Genomic DNA, 12,344 nt, shown 5'->3' with positions numbered 1-12,344 from the left:
CTCAGATGAGTAAACTAAGGCCCAGAGAGGGCAAGGGATTTGTCCCTTTATACATGGCCTGTCAGTGGCAGAGCTGGGACTAGAACCAGGGCTGGTACTGGGGTGAAGCAAGACAAGTGCCTAGGGTGCACAATTTAAGGGGGCCCTCACTCTCGGAGCCATACAAGTGCCCCGGGTACCTCCCTTGCCTCACCCTAGGTCCAGCCCGGATTAGAGTTCTAGGGTCCTGCTCACCAGGAGAGAGAGATCATGTCTGGCTTAGAGGGTTTGGGTGAGGGGAGCTTATGAGGAATTTTTCTGTATTGCTACCTTCAGAGAGAAGTAAGTTCCTGAGCTGGTTAAGCTAGTTTCCCCAAGGTGAGGGATCTGGTAGCTTGGGATGGTTGCTCACTGGAGAAGCCTGAGTTATCCTGCGGACCTAGAGCATTGAGGGCCCACCAAGTCTGGTTGCAGAGCTCCTGGCCTGAGTTATCTTTAGCTGGTTGCTGAGGGTTGCAGCATTTCTCAGAACTGGTGATGGATACTTCTCTTTTCCCTCTCGTAAAAATAGTCCTTCAGTCCAACCAGTCTTGTAGGATCTGTTCTTGCAGAAATGGGACATGTAGGGTTTTGGTTTCTCTAGTCTCCTGTCTGGTGTCTGCTTCCTTCATGCAGAAGTGCTTACTAAGAATTTTACCACAGGAGGGTTTTAAGAAAGCTAGTACTGGCTTTGTTGTTGGTTGAGGAAAAAAAATCAGCAAGGTGGTCAGTAAGATGAAGAAGAAATAAAGGAGAGAAGAGAAACACCCTGAACCATTTTGTGACCCTTCTGCTACCACCTGGTCCAAGGCACAAGCCTTTCTCACGTGGTCTCTCGCTCCACTCTCACCTTGATCAGGTGTATTCTCAACAAGGCAGCCAGAGGGATTTGTTAAAGCATAAATCTGGCAAGAAAGTGAAATAAAAGGCATTCGGATTGGAAAGGAAGATGTAAAACTATAGCTATTTGTGGATGATGTGATCTTGTATACAGAAAATCCTAAGAAATGCCAAAAAACTATCAGAACTAATTAATGAGTTCAGCAAGGTTGCAGGGTATGAGACCAATATATAAACATCAATTGCATTTCTATACACTTGCAATGAAAAATCCAAAAGTGAAATTAACAAAACAATTTCATTTATAATAGCATCAACAAGGAAAAACTCTTAGGACTAAATTTAACAAAGGAAGTGCAAGACATATATATTCTGAAAACTGCAAAACATTATTGAAATAAATTAAGGGAGATATACATAAATGAAAAAATATTTCATGTTCATAGTTCAGAAAACTGAATAATGTTAAGATGGCAATACTCCCCAAATTGATGGATAGATTTAATGCGGTCTTTTTCAGAATCCCAACTAGCTTCTTTGTAGACTTGACAAGTTGATCCTAAAATTCGTATGGAAACTCAAGAGCCAGACTAGCCAAAATGATCTTGAAAAAGAAGAAAAGTTGGAGGACTCACACTTTTCAATTTCGAAACTTACTTCAAAGGAATAATAATCAGGACAATGGGATACTGGCATAAGGATAGAGAGTTCAGAAATAAATCCATGTATCTATGGTTGACTGATTTTCGACAGGGGTGCCACAACCATTCAATGGGAAAAGAGCAGTCTTTTCAACAGATGATGTTGAGACAATTGGATATTAAAAGAATGAAGCTGGATCCCTTACTTCACACCATGTACAAAAATAAATCAAAATGGATCAAAGACCTAAATGTAAAAGCCAAAATTATAAACTCTCAAAAAGAAATAGGTGTATATCATCATGACGTTGGATTTGGCAATGAATTCTTTGCTATGACACCAAAAGCACAAGAAACAAAAGAAAAAGATAGATAAATTGGACTTCATCAAAATTAAAAACTTTTTGTGCTTCAAATCAAGAAAGAGAAAAGGCAATCCATAGAAGGGGAGAAAATACTTGCAAATCCAGGCTATATAAAGAATGCTAACAACTCAATAATAAAAAAAGAATAACCTAATTAAAAATAGGCAAAGGATCTGAATAGATATTTCTCCAAAGAAGATAGACAAATGGCCACTAAGCACATGAAAAGACACCCAACATCATTAGTCATCAGGGAAAAACAAATCAAAACCACAGTGTGGTAACACTTCACACCCACTAGGATAACTAGAATGAAAAAATAAGACAATAAGTGTCAGCAAGAATGTGAGGAAAGAACCCTCACACATTGCTAATGGATGTGTAAAATGGTGCAGCCACTTAGAAAAATAGTCTAGCAGTTCCATAAAAAGTTAAAAATATATTTTCCATTTGACCCAGCAATTCCACTCTTAGGTGTAGACCCCAAAGAAATGAAAACATATATCCAAATAAAAATTTGCATATGAATGTTCATTGTAACATTATTTGTAAGAGCCGAAAGTGGAAACAGCCCAAAAGTCTGTCAAGTGATGAAAGGATAAACAAATTGTAGTATATTCATTCAATGGAATATTATTTGGCCATAAAAAGGAATGAAGTACTGACACTTGCTAAAACATGGATAAATCTTGCAAACATTATACTAAGTGAAAGAAGCAGTCACAAAAGACCACAACTTATATGATCCCATTTGTATGAAATGTCCAGAAAAGGGAAATATATAGAAACAGAAAGTGGACTAGTAGTTACTTAGGCCTGGGGTGGGGTGGATGAGAAGATTGGGGAGTGACATTTAAAGGGTAAGTGGTTTCTTTCTGAGGTGACGAAAATGTTCTAAAATTGACTGTGGTGATGGTTGCACAACTCTGTGAGTATACTATAAAGCAATGAATTGTGCACTTTGAGTGAGTTGTATAACATAAATTATATCTCATTAAAGTTGCTTATATCTATATCTATATCTATATCTATAAGATCATGTCCTGTCTCTGCTGAGCATCCTCCAAGGGCTCCCATTTCACTCAGAAGAGTAAATTTCAAAGTCTTTACAATGACCTACAAGGCCCAGCAGGATCTGGAACCCCATTGCCTCTCTGATCTCATGTACTCCTCTGCCCTTCTAGAGTACTCCTTCTACTCCCTCTGTCCTCTAACTAGACTGCTTTTCTCTCAGATGACTGCATGGCTCATTCCCGTCCTTCCTTCAGGTCTCTACTCAAATGCCACCTTCTCAATAAAACTTAGTCTTACCGGTCTATTAAAAATTGCAATTCTTACCCCATTGTCTTGCTCCATTTTTCTTTTCCATGGCACTTACCATCCTCTTAGCAGGGGTGATAGTCAAAATATATAACAATTCATACTATAGGTATAGAGTTACAGAGTGTAAAATAGGATATAGATCCTAGAAACCCATGCTGGGGTCTAATATTAATGCTTTAGTTGCTAGATCATAGGGAGATCTGGGTGGGGTGTGTTTCTGGGAAGGTCCAGGTAAGCCAGGGGACATTTAGGCCTTAGGGTAGAGGTACAGGACTATTTCAACTGCTCTGCTTACTAGTACATACCTGACGAATATCAGCTCTGCTTGTATCACATTATGTCAGTTTCTTATTCTATTTTCATCAATCTCTCCCATTAGAACTCAAGCTACAGGAATGCAGGGAGTTTTGCCTGTTTTATTCACTGATGGATCCCTAGCAGCCAGAGAAGCATGTGGCATGTAGCAGGCTTTAAAAATAGTATTTGTTGAATAAATGAATAACCTATTTAGGAAATACCAGCATGCAAATTTTGGAAATGAGTGCCGAATCTCTATGACCTGGACCTCTGATATCAAGATTTTCTAGCTGCAACATGTGTTGAGCAGGTCTGTGTGCTGATGGTCCATGACAAACAACCTGGTTTTATTGGTCACTGAAAATGCTGAGACAAATTTGTGGAGCTAGAGATGGGGAGGGAGTGGATTAGTCAGGACTCTTGGTTACAAGGGATAAAAACTAAATTCAAACTGTAGGGGTAGGAAGGAATTAGTTGCTTACATAACTGAAAAGCCCAGAGTTTAGTCTGGCTTCAGACTTGGCTGGATCAGGAATTCCAATACTGCCATCAGGAATATGTCTCTCAATTCCGTGGCCCTGCTTTCTTCTAAACCACCTTCATTCCCAGGCCATCTCTTCCCAAGTTGTGGCAAATATGGCCACAGGCATCTCTAGATTCTGTCAGCCAAGCAAATTCCTGTGGGAAGACAGGACCTTTTTCTGAATAGTTCACCCAGGTTGGCTCACATGCAATCCCTGAACCATCTCTGAAGCCAGAAGAACAGAGATGGGGAGGACCGGGGGCAGTAGACCGCCAGGTAGAGAGATCCTGGTGGAGGGAGACCAAAGCCACCAAGGATCTAGGAGCAGAAAGCAAGTCCCAGACTGGGGCATGGGATTCAGATAAAGACCTGCCTAGGAAGAAGATGGAAGCCCAATTACCCACAGGGAGAAGGGAGGCCCACTGAGTTCATACCAGATCCTTCGTGATTCTCAACTAGTATTGGCTAAGTGTCATGACACTGTTGGTTCTTAACATAGTTTGATGGTGCAGTAGGGAAAGATTTGCTGATGGATTAAATGTGCAGAATTAGAGAAAGAGAAGAGTCCAGGATGATCCAAGGATAGGAGTCAGGGCAACTAGAAAGATCAAGATGCCATAAGCCAAGGTAGGGAATACTGAAAAGGAGCATTTTTTTAGTGGAAGTCAGGAGTCAGCTTTATTCTTGTTACTTTGAGATATTTATTAACACACAAATGGAGGGAGATGTTAGGGAAACAATTAGACATACAAGTCCGCAGCTTAGGGGAGATGTCCATGTTGGGGATATAAATTTCAGAGCCATGACCAGATGGATAGTATTTAAATCCATGAGCCTGGATAGACACCTGGGGAGTGAATACAGACAGAACAATGGAAAGTTAAAGGACTGAGCCCTGGGATGCTGAAACATTTAGAGATTGAGGAGATGAGTAGCTAAATGGAGACTGACAAAGAGCATCCAGTGAGATGAGAGAAAAAGCAAGAGAATTAGGAATTCTGGAAGCAAGACAAAAGAGTGTGTCTGGGAAGAGAGAGTCAACCAACTGCGTCAAATGCTGTTTATAGGTTAAGATGAGATCTGAGGATTGACTAGAGAGGTTAGCAATGTCATAAATGACCTACCAAAGCGGCCAGAGCTATTTTGGCAAAACCATATGGGCGAAAGTTTGATTGGAGTGCATTTAACAGAGAATGGCAACAGAAGAATTGGAATCGGTATGCAGAAAAGAAAACGTTTTTTAAAAAAGAGTTTTTCTGTGAAGGAAAACAGAGAAATGGGGTTGTGGTATAGAAGGAGAAGTGGTGTCAAGAGGTATTCTTTAAAATTAATGCTTTATAATTTTTTGTATCAGTTTTCTTTTTTATTATTTTTCAATTAAAATTTTTATTTGGAGACAATAGTAGATTCACATGCAGTTGTAAAAAATAATACAGAGAGATCCCGTGTACCCTTTTACCCAGTTTCCCCAAATGGCAACATCTAACACACTAGGGTACCACATCACATCCAGGAGACTGACATAGACAGTCAGGATACGAAGCATTTTCACCATCACAAAGATCCCTGGTATTGCCCTTTACAGCCAGACCCCCTCCTTAACCCAGCAACCACTAGGGTGTTACTCATTTCTATAATTTTGTCATTTCGAGAACGTTGTATAATGGAATCATAGAGTATGTGACCTTTTGAGTTTTTGTTTTCACTCAGCATAAGTCTCTGGAGATTCATCCAGGTTGCTGCATGTATCAACAATTCATTCCTTTTTATTTCTGTGTAGTATGCCATGGTATTGATGTACCACAGTTTGTTTAATCATTCAAGTGTTGGAAAATATCTGGATTGTTTCCAGTTGTTGGCTCTCACAAATAAAGCTGCTGTAAACATTTGTATGCACGTCTTTTGTGTGAAGATAAGTTTTCATTTCTCTGAGATGAATTCTTGGTACTACAATCACTGGGCCATATGGTATTTGCTTATTTAGTTTTTAAAGAAATTGCAAACTGTGTCCCAGAGCGTCTGTACTACCAGCAATATATGACTGATCCAGTTTCTCCATATCCTTGCCAGCATTTGGTGGTAACACTGTTTATTATTTTCACCATTTTGATAGACGTATAGTAGTACCTCGTGATTTTAATCTGCATTTTCCTAGGGGCTGACAATGTGCTTATTTGCCTTCTGTATATCTTCTTTGGTGAAAGTTCTCTTTATGTGTTTTGCCCATTTCCTAATTGGATTGTTTGCTTTCTTACTGTTAAATTTTGAGAGTTTTAAAAAATATATTATTGCTGCTAGTCTTTTATTGATATGCGGTTCGCAAATATTTTCTCCCACTCTGTAGCTTGTCTTCTTTACAGAGTCTTTTGAAAGCAAACATTGTTAATTTTGATTGTGTCCATGTATTGATTTTTCGTTTTATGGATTGTACTCTCGGTGTCAAGTCTGAGAACCCTGCCTAGCCCTAGATCCTGAAGATAGTGTCCCAGGCTTTTTTCCCTAAAAATTTTATAGCTTCCTGTTTTACATTAGGTTTGTGATTCATTTTGACAACTTTTGGATAAGCTGTGAGACAGGTTATATTTGAAGCGAATTTCTTGTAGATAGCATATAGCTTAGTGATGTTTTAAAATCCTCTCTGCCAATTTCTATATTTTAATTCATGTATTTTAGACCATTTTCATTTAATCTAATTATTGATATGTTAAGACTTAAGTCTGCTACCTTATCTTTCGTTTTTTATTTGTTGTTTGTTTCTTTTTTTTCTCCCCAAAGTCCCAGCACGTAGTTGTATATCCTAGTTGTGAGTCCTTCCAGTTCTTCTATGTGGGATGCTGCCACAGCATGGCTTAACAAGCGGTGTGTTGGTTGGTGCCAGTGCCGGGATGTGAACCAGCAAACCCTGGGCCACTGTAGCGGAGCGGTCGAACTTAACCACCCAGCCAGCCCTTGTTTCTGTTTTCTTCTTACTGTTTTCCTGTGGGTAACATGCACACTTTTTAGAAATCAATTTTGATTTCTCTATAATGTTTTTTAGTTTATTTTTTGGTATAGCTTTTTTAGTGATTGCTTTAGGTGTTACCTTACATTTATTTAACTTGTCACAATCTATGGATGTTGACATTTTTCCAGTTTGAGTGAAGTGTAGAAACTTTGCCTCCCTTTACATTCCTTTATCTTCCCCCATCTATAATGTCGTTGTCTTAAATGTTTCTTCTACATACATTTAGAACCACATGAGACAGTGCTATAATTTTTATTTCAATTATCAAACATAATTTAGAAAACTCAAGAGGATAAGGAAAATGTCTTTCATTTACCCATATTTTTGCTTATTACATTCTTTCTGTCCGTCTTGATGCTCCAAAGTTCCTTCTTTTATGGTTTCTTTTCTGTTTAGAGAACTTCCTTTAGTCATTCTTTAGGGTAGGTCTGCAGGCAACATATTTTTTTAGTTTATCTTCATTTGAGAATGTCTCGATTTCCTCTTCATTTCTGAAGGATATTTTCAATGGGTATAGGAGTCTGGATCAAAAGTTCTTTTCTTTCACACTTTCCATCTGGCCTTTGGTTTCTGGTGAGAAATTCACTGTCATTTGAATTATTTTTCCCTTATCTATAACTTATTATTACTCTTTTGCTGCTTTTGAGATTGTTTCTTTGTGTTTAGTTTTCAGAAGTTTGACTATTAAGTGTCTTGGTGTGAATTTCCTTGGGTTTTCCCATTTGGGACTTACTCAGCTGCTTGAATCTGTAGGTTTATTTTTTGCCAAATTTGGGAAGTTTTCAGCATTATTTCTTCAAGTACTTTTTTGGCCTTGCTGTCTTTCTTCTTTCCTTCCAAGGCTTCGAAGACATGAATGTTAGATCTCCTGTTATTATCTTGCATGTTTTATTTTCTGTTGGTTTATCTTCAAGTTAACTGATTCTTTCCTTTGTCCCCTTCATTCTTCTGTTTAGGTCATCCACAGAGCTTCAAAAAATTTTGGTTATTGTATTTTTCAGTTCTAAAATTTTCATTCAGTTCTTCTCTATATCTTTTTTTTGTTTGCTGAGACTTTATATTTCCTTGCTGAGGCCTTCTATTTTTTCATTTGCTTCAAGCACATTTGTAATTGCTTGTTGAAGCATTTTTATGATGGTGGCTTTAAAACCTTTGTCAGATAATTCCAATGTCTTTGACATCTTGGTGTTGGCATCTATTGACAGTCTTTTTATTCAGTTTGAGATTTTCCTGGTTCTTGGTTTGATGAATGATTTTTATTGAAAGTTGGACATTTTGGGTACTATGTTATGAGACTCTGGATCTTACTTAAAACTTTTATTGCAGCTGGCTTCCTTTGACACCACTCAAGCAAGGGAAAGGGTGATGTTGCTTCATTACTGCTGGTGAAGGTCAAAGTCCAGGTTCCCCACTTGGCCTTTGTTGACACCTGAGGAGAGAAACTTGTTATTGATGGTTGTATGTGTGTGGGGGGTTCTGGCTCCCATCCAACCTCCACTGATACCTCTTTAACCAGATGGAGTGGAAGAGGTAAGACTGCCTTGTTACTGCTCCCCATGTGACCTTCACTGACATAAGAGGGAGTGAGTGGCCTCATACTCACCAGGCAGTGGTAAAGTCCTTACTCTGCAGTAGGCCTCCACTGACACCACCCCTGTAGGGGGAAGGAGGGTGACTCATTACTTCCTGGTGTCAGTGGAAGTCTAGGCTCCCATATGGTCTCCACTAGCACCATACGGTGCAGGGGTTGGAGGGTAGGGCTTGTGTTAACCTTAGAAATGTCAAACTCTAGGGTCCCCAAAGTACCTAGATTCCCTCTTTTCCTGGATCATGACTCTTTTCCCAGAAATTGCAAGCCTTCAGACTCCTTTTCCATCTTTGGAAATCGGCACAGCCTTTGGCTAGTCTCATCACACCTCCTTTCTCCCCTCCCTCCCCCTAGACCATTGGGAAGTCAGGCTCAGGGAGAGGATTTACATAGTGAGGGAGGAGGGAAGGAAGGCTTTCCTTTTCTTCATTCTACCTTTTTATCTTTAAAATTTGGACATTTCTCATTGCTTGGATTGATTATCTGCCTCTACTCCTCAAAAAGGTTCATACATGCTTGATAATCCCCCTGGCTAGCATAATTTTTAGAACTTATGCTAAAAGAGCTCCTGTCTGCTGCACCCACCCTGATTTATCTTACAAATCCCCTCTGTTAATTTTCCTTAGTGTTGCCACATGCAGGAACCCCTTCCCAGCTTGGGTCCCCCCCAACCTCCAACCAATGGGAGAGGCTAAGGGCCATCCAGGGTACATAGGCTGTGTTCTTAGACTCGATGCTCCCTTTACTTTCCCTTCCCAACTTCCATTCAGTCTTTAACTTAGTTCTTGGGTCAGCTCCTAGAGGCCAGTACCTCTTCCCCTCCTGCTCTACAGCTTTCTTCCCAGTGAGGCTGGGGGCATCGTCCCCTGTGCTGTGTTGTCCGCTGTGCTGTGTTGATCATGACGTAACATGCAGCACACCAGATAGAAGGTCATTTTTCATGTCGGTTTCTCCCAGGAAATGGTGAACTTTCACTAGCTCGGCCTCCAGGCTTCAGTCAAACTTTGTGGGAGTCTCATGAATGATTATGTAAAATAAACACTTATTCTACCCCGTGCAGGAGGGATCTCAGGTTAAGGCTGGGAACTCTGGTCTAGGATTTGGAGAAGCGGCCAAGTGCTCTCTACAAGGAGGGGGGCACTCAGGGAAGGGAGGTGGACACTGTGTTCTCAGAGTTTCCCTCTCTCTCTAGGCAGGAACTGTAACCATAGCAGGCAAGTGATGGGCATGCGGGGACCACAGAACTAGTGCTGGAGAAAAATGAATAAAAGTGAGTGGTAAAGCTGACGCCCTGAGGAGGGAGTGGCAGATCGCTCAGTGGTGCTGCAGGGCGAGCCCTTGGCCCTGAACAGTCTGGGTTTACATTTTTTTGAAAAGGAGCTGAGGGAGGGAGTGGTTTTATTTCCTGCCAAGGGCTGTATGCTTACCAAGACCCCAGCAGCGAGTGGGTGTCTCCTTCAGCTGAGAAGTGAGAAGAACACACCCCATGGGGGGGGCCACAGCAGGGTTGCTGACTGCCTCCCTGCCCCGAGTTGGTGTGGCTGCCTGGGAGAGGCAACCTTGCTTCTGGATGCAAAGACTCCTGGTTGGAAGGACTTGAGCTGCTGCTCTAGTGATGGTCACAGATGTACCTTCCTGGGGGAGGGGCCACAGTCTAGGACAAAAGGCATCAATAGTGGCTGATGAATTAGAGAAACTTGATGTTCTCTAATAGGATGTTCTCAATAGACAACGGCAAGGGAGTAGACTCGGGGCATTAGAAACATCACTCTCCCCAGAGAGGAAATTAAGAACTGGTAAGAAGTGAGAATGGGGTCATAGTGGACACCGAATGGTGATGGAATCAATGACCTGCTATTAGGAATGTGGGAATCAGAGGAGAAAGTGGGGGCAGGCCTTGGGGAGAGTGAGGAAGTAGCTGAAATGTTCACAGATCCTGGAAGGAAACTGGAAGATAAGGATCTGCTTATGAAAATCCATAACTATCTTCAGGGGTTAAGGAAGAGTATGAGATTTTGTGTAAAAAAGAAGACAACAGTGGGGGGTCAGCCCCATGGCCTAGTGGTTAAGTTTGGCATACTCTGCTTCAGTGGCCTGGGTTTGGTTCCTGGGTGTGGACCTACGCCACTCCTTGGTAGCCATGTCGTGAGGGCAGCTCACATACAAATAGAGGAAGATTGGCACAGATGTTAGCTCAGGGCAAATCTTCCTTAGGAAAAAAAAAGAAGACAACAGGTCCAAAATGGAGTCACTTATGATAAGCGCCATATCACCAAACTAAAACTTAATTACAGTTTTGGCTCTCCCAGAAATGGAATCTTAAACCAGTCAATCAAAAACCAACTAATCAGCATGAATTAGATAATCTACCTGGTAGACCCCTGCCATCCCTAAAGGAAGGTGACCTCGCAATAACCCACCCACTTTTTGCCCAGTATATCTTCCTTGTCCCCTCTCCCTTCTGCCTACAAAAGTCTTTCATTTTGGACAGCTCCTCAGAGCTCCTTTCTATCAGCTAGAGTGGATGCTGCGCGATTCATGAATTGTTGAATAAAGCCAATAAGATCTTTCAGATTTACTCAGTTGAATTTTGTTTTTTTAACACTTGTCTAGTTGTTTCCTGTCTTTAGAGGGGAATCAGCTAAGAGATAACTTTTTGTGCTTTCAGCAAAATTGAGGAAGGAGCTAACGGAGTTAGCGGCTGACAGATCATTAGAATACACTTTGATGATGCTGGACTATCATGTGATTTTTAGCATTTCACCTGGAAAAGTTTCCATAAATTGAGTGTCATTGCTATTTAAAAAAACCTTTCCATTCCAATCTATTTATTTGTATGAATAATTTAAAATATAGGAATAAAATTGATGTCAAATTCTATCTTATTCTAGCAATGTTATATTTATCCATGGACATGTGAAGTAATTAGGCAAAAACACACCTTCTAATTCACCAAGATGTATTGCCAATAAAATTTTATTTTCTATGTTTACTAATTACTTATCAAAATATATAAATATGTAATTTGGTTTTTTTTGAGGAAGATTAGCCCTGAGCTAACATCTGCTGCCAATCCTCCTCTTTTTTGCTGAGGAAGACTGGCTCTGAGCTAACATCCATGCCCATCTTCCTCTACTTTATATGTGGGACACCTGTCACAGCATAACCCGACAAGCAAAGCGTGGGTGTACACCTGGGATCCAAACCAGTGAACACTGGGCCGCCGAAGCAGAACATATGAACCTAACATCTGTGCCACTGGGCCAGCCCCTAAATATGCAATTTTGATTCAATAAATAGTTGTAATATTCAATACAGAAGAAACTCTTTTGGGCAACACTTACAGTCACAGTTATAGGAAATTTAAAAAAAACACATTTCAGATAAATTGATGATTTGCTTAATTTCTTTCTTTATTGAAAAGGTAATGAACATTCATAATAAAAAATTCAAAGAGTACTAAAAAGTATGGGCTGAAAGTAAGTTTTTCTCCCTTCCCCGCCCTAGAAAACTGTGCCCTTGTCAGAGGCACTCTCTGTAACCAGTTTCTGGTGCATCCTATCACTGATTCTTCATGTGCACATTCAAGGAGATAGTTGGTGCTCAGTAAACATGTCACTTTTTTGTCGTTTCCCTCTTGTATCCAGTTAAAGAACCTTTTTGGCTCTGCCACTCCTCTCTGACTCTGAGGAGGCTGGGCCTAGCCTGAGATGAAACCCTGAAGTAAACGAACACCTGCCTTCCG

At 40.6% G+C, this 12,344-nt stretch overlaps 1 long non-coding RNA gene across 1 annotated transcript in view; it reads left to right on the top strand.

Moving 5' to 3' along the window:
- Nucleotides 1-12,344, top strand: part of LOC103557667 (uncharacterized) — an 88,303-nt gene that overhangs the window by 46,096 nt on the left and 29,863 nt on the right. The gene's annotated exons all lie outside the window — the stretch shown is intronic.

This window comes from Equus przewalskii, chromosome 15 (genome assembly GCF_037783145.1).
Source record: "Equus przewalskii isolate Varuska chromosome 15, EquPr2, whole genome shotgun sequence".
Classification (NCBI taxonomy): Eukaryota; Metazoa; Chordata; class Mammalia; order Perissodactyla; family Equidae; genus Equus; species Equus przewalskii.
This window is presented reverse-complemented; position numbering and strand designations above follow the sequence as displayed.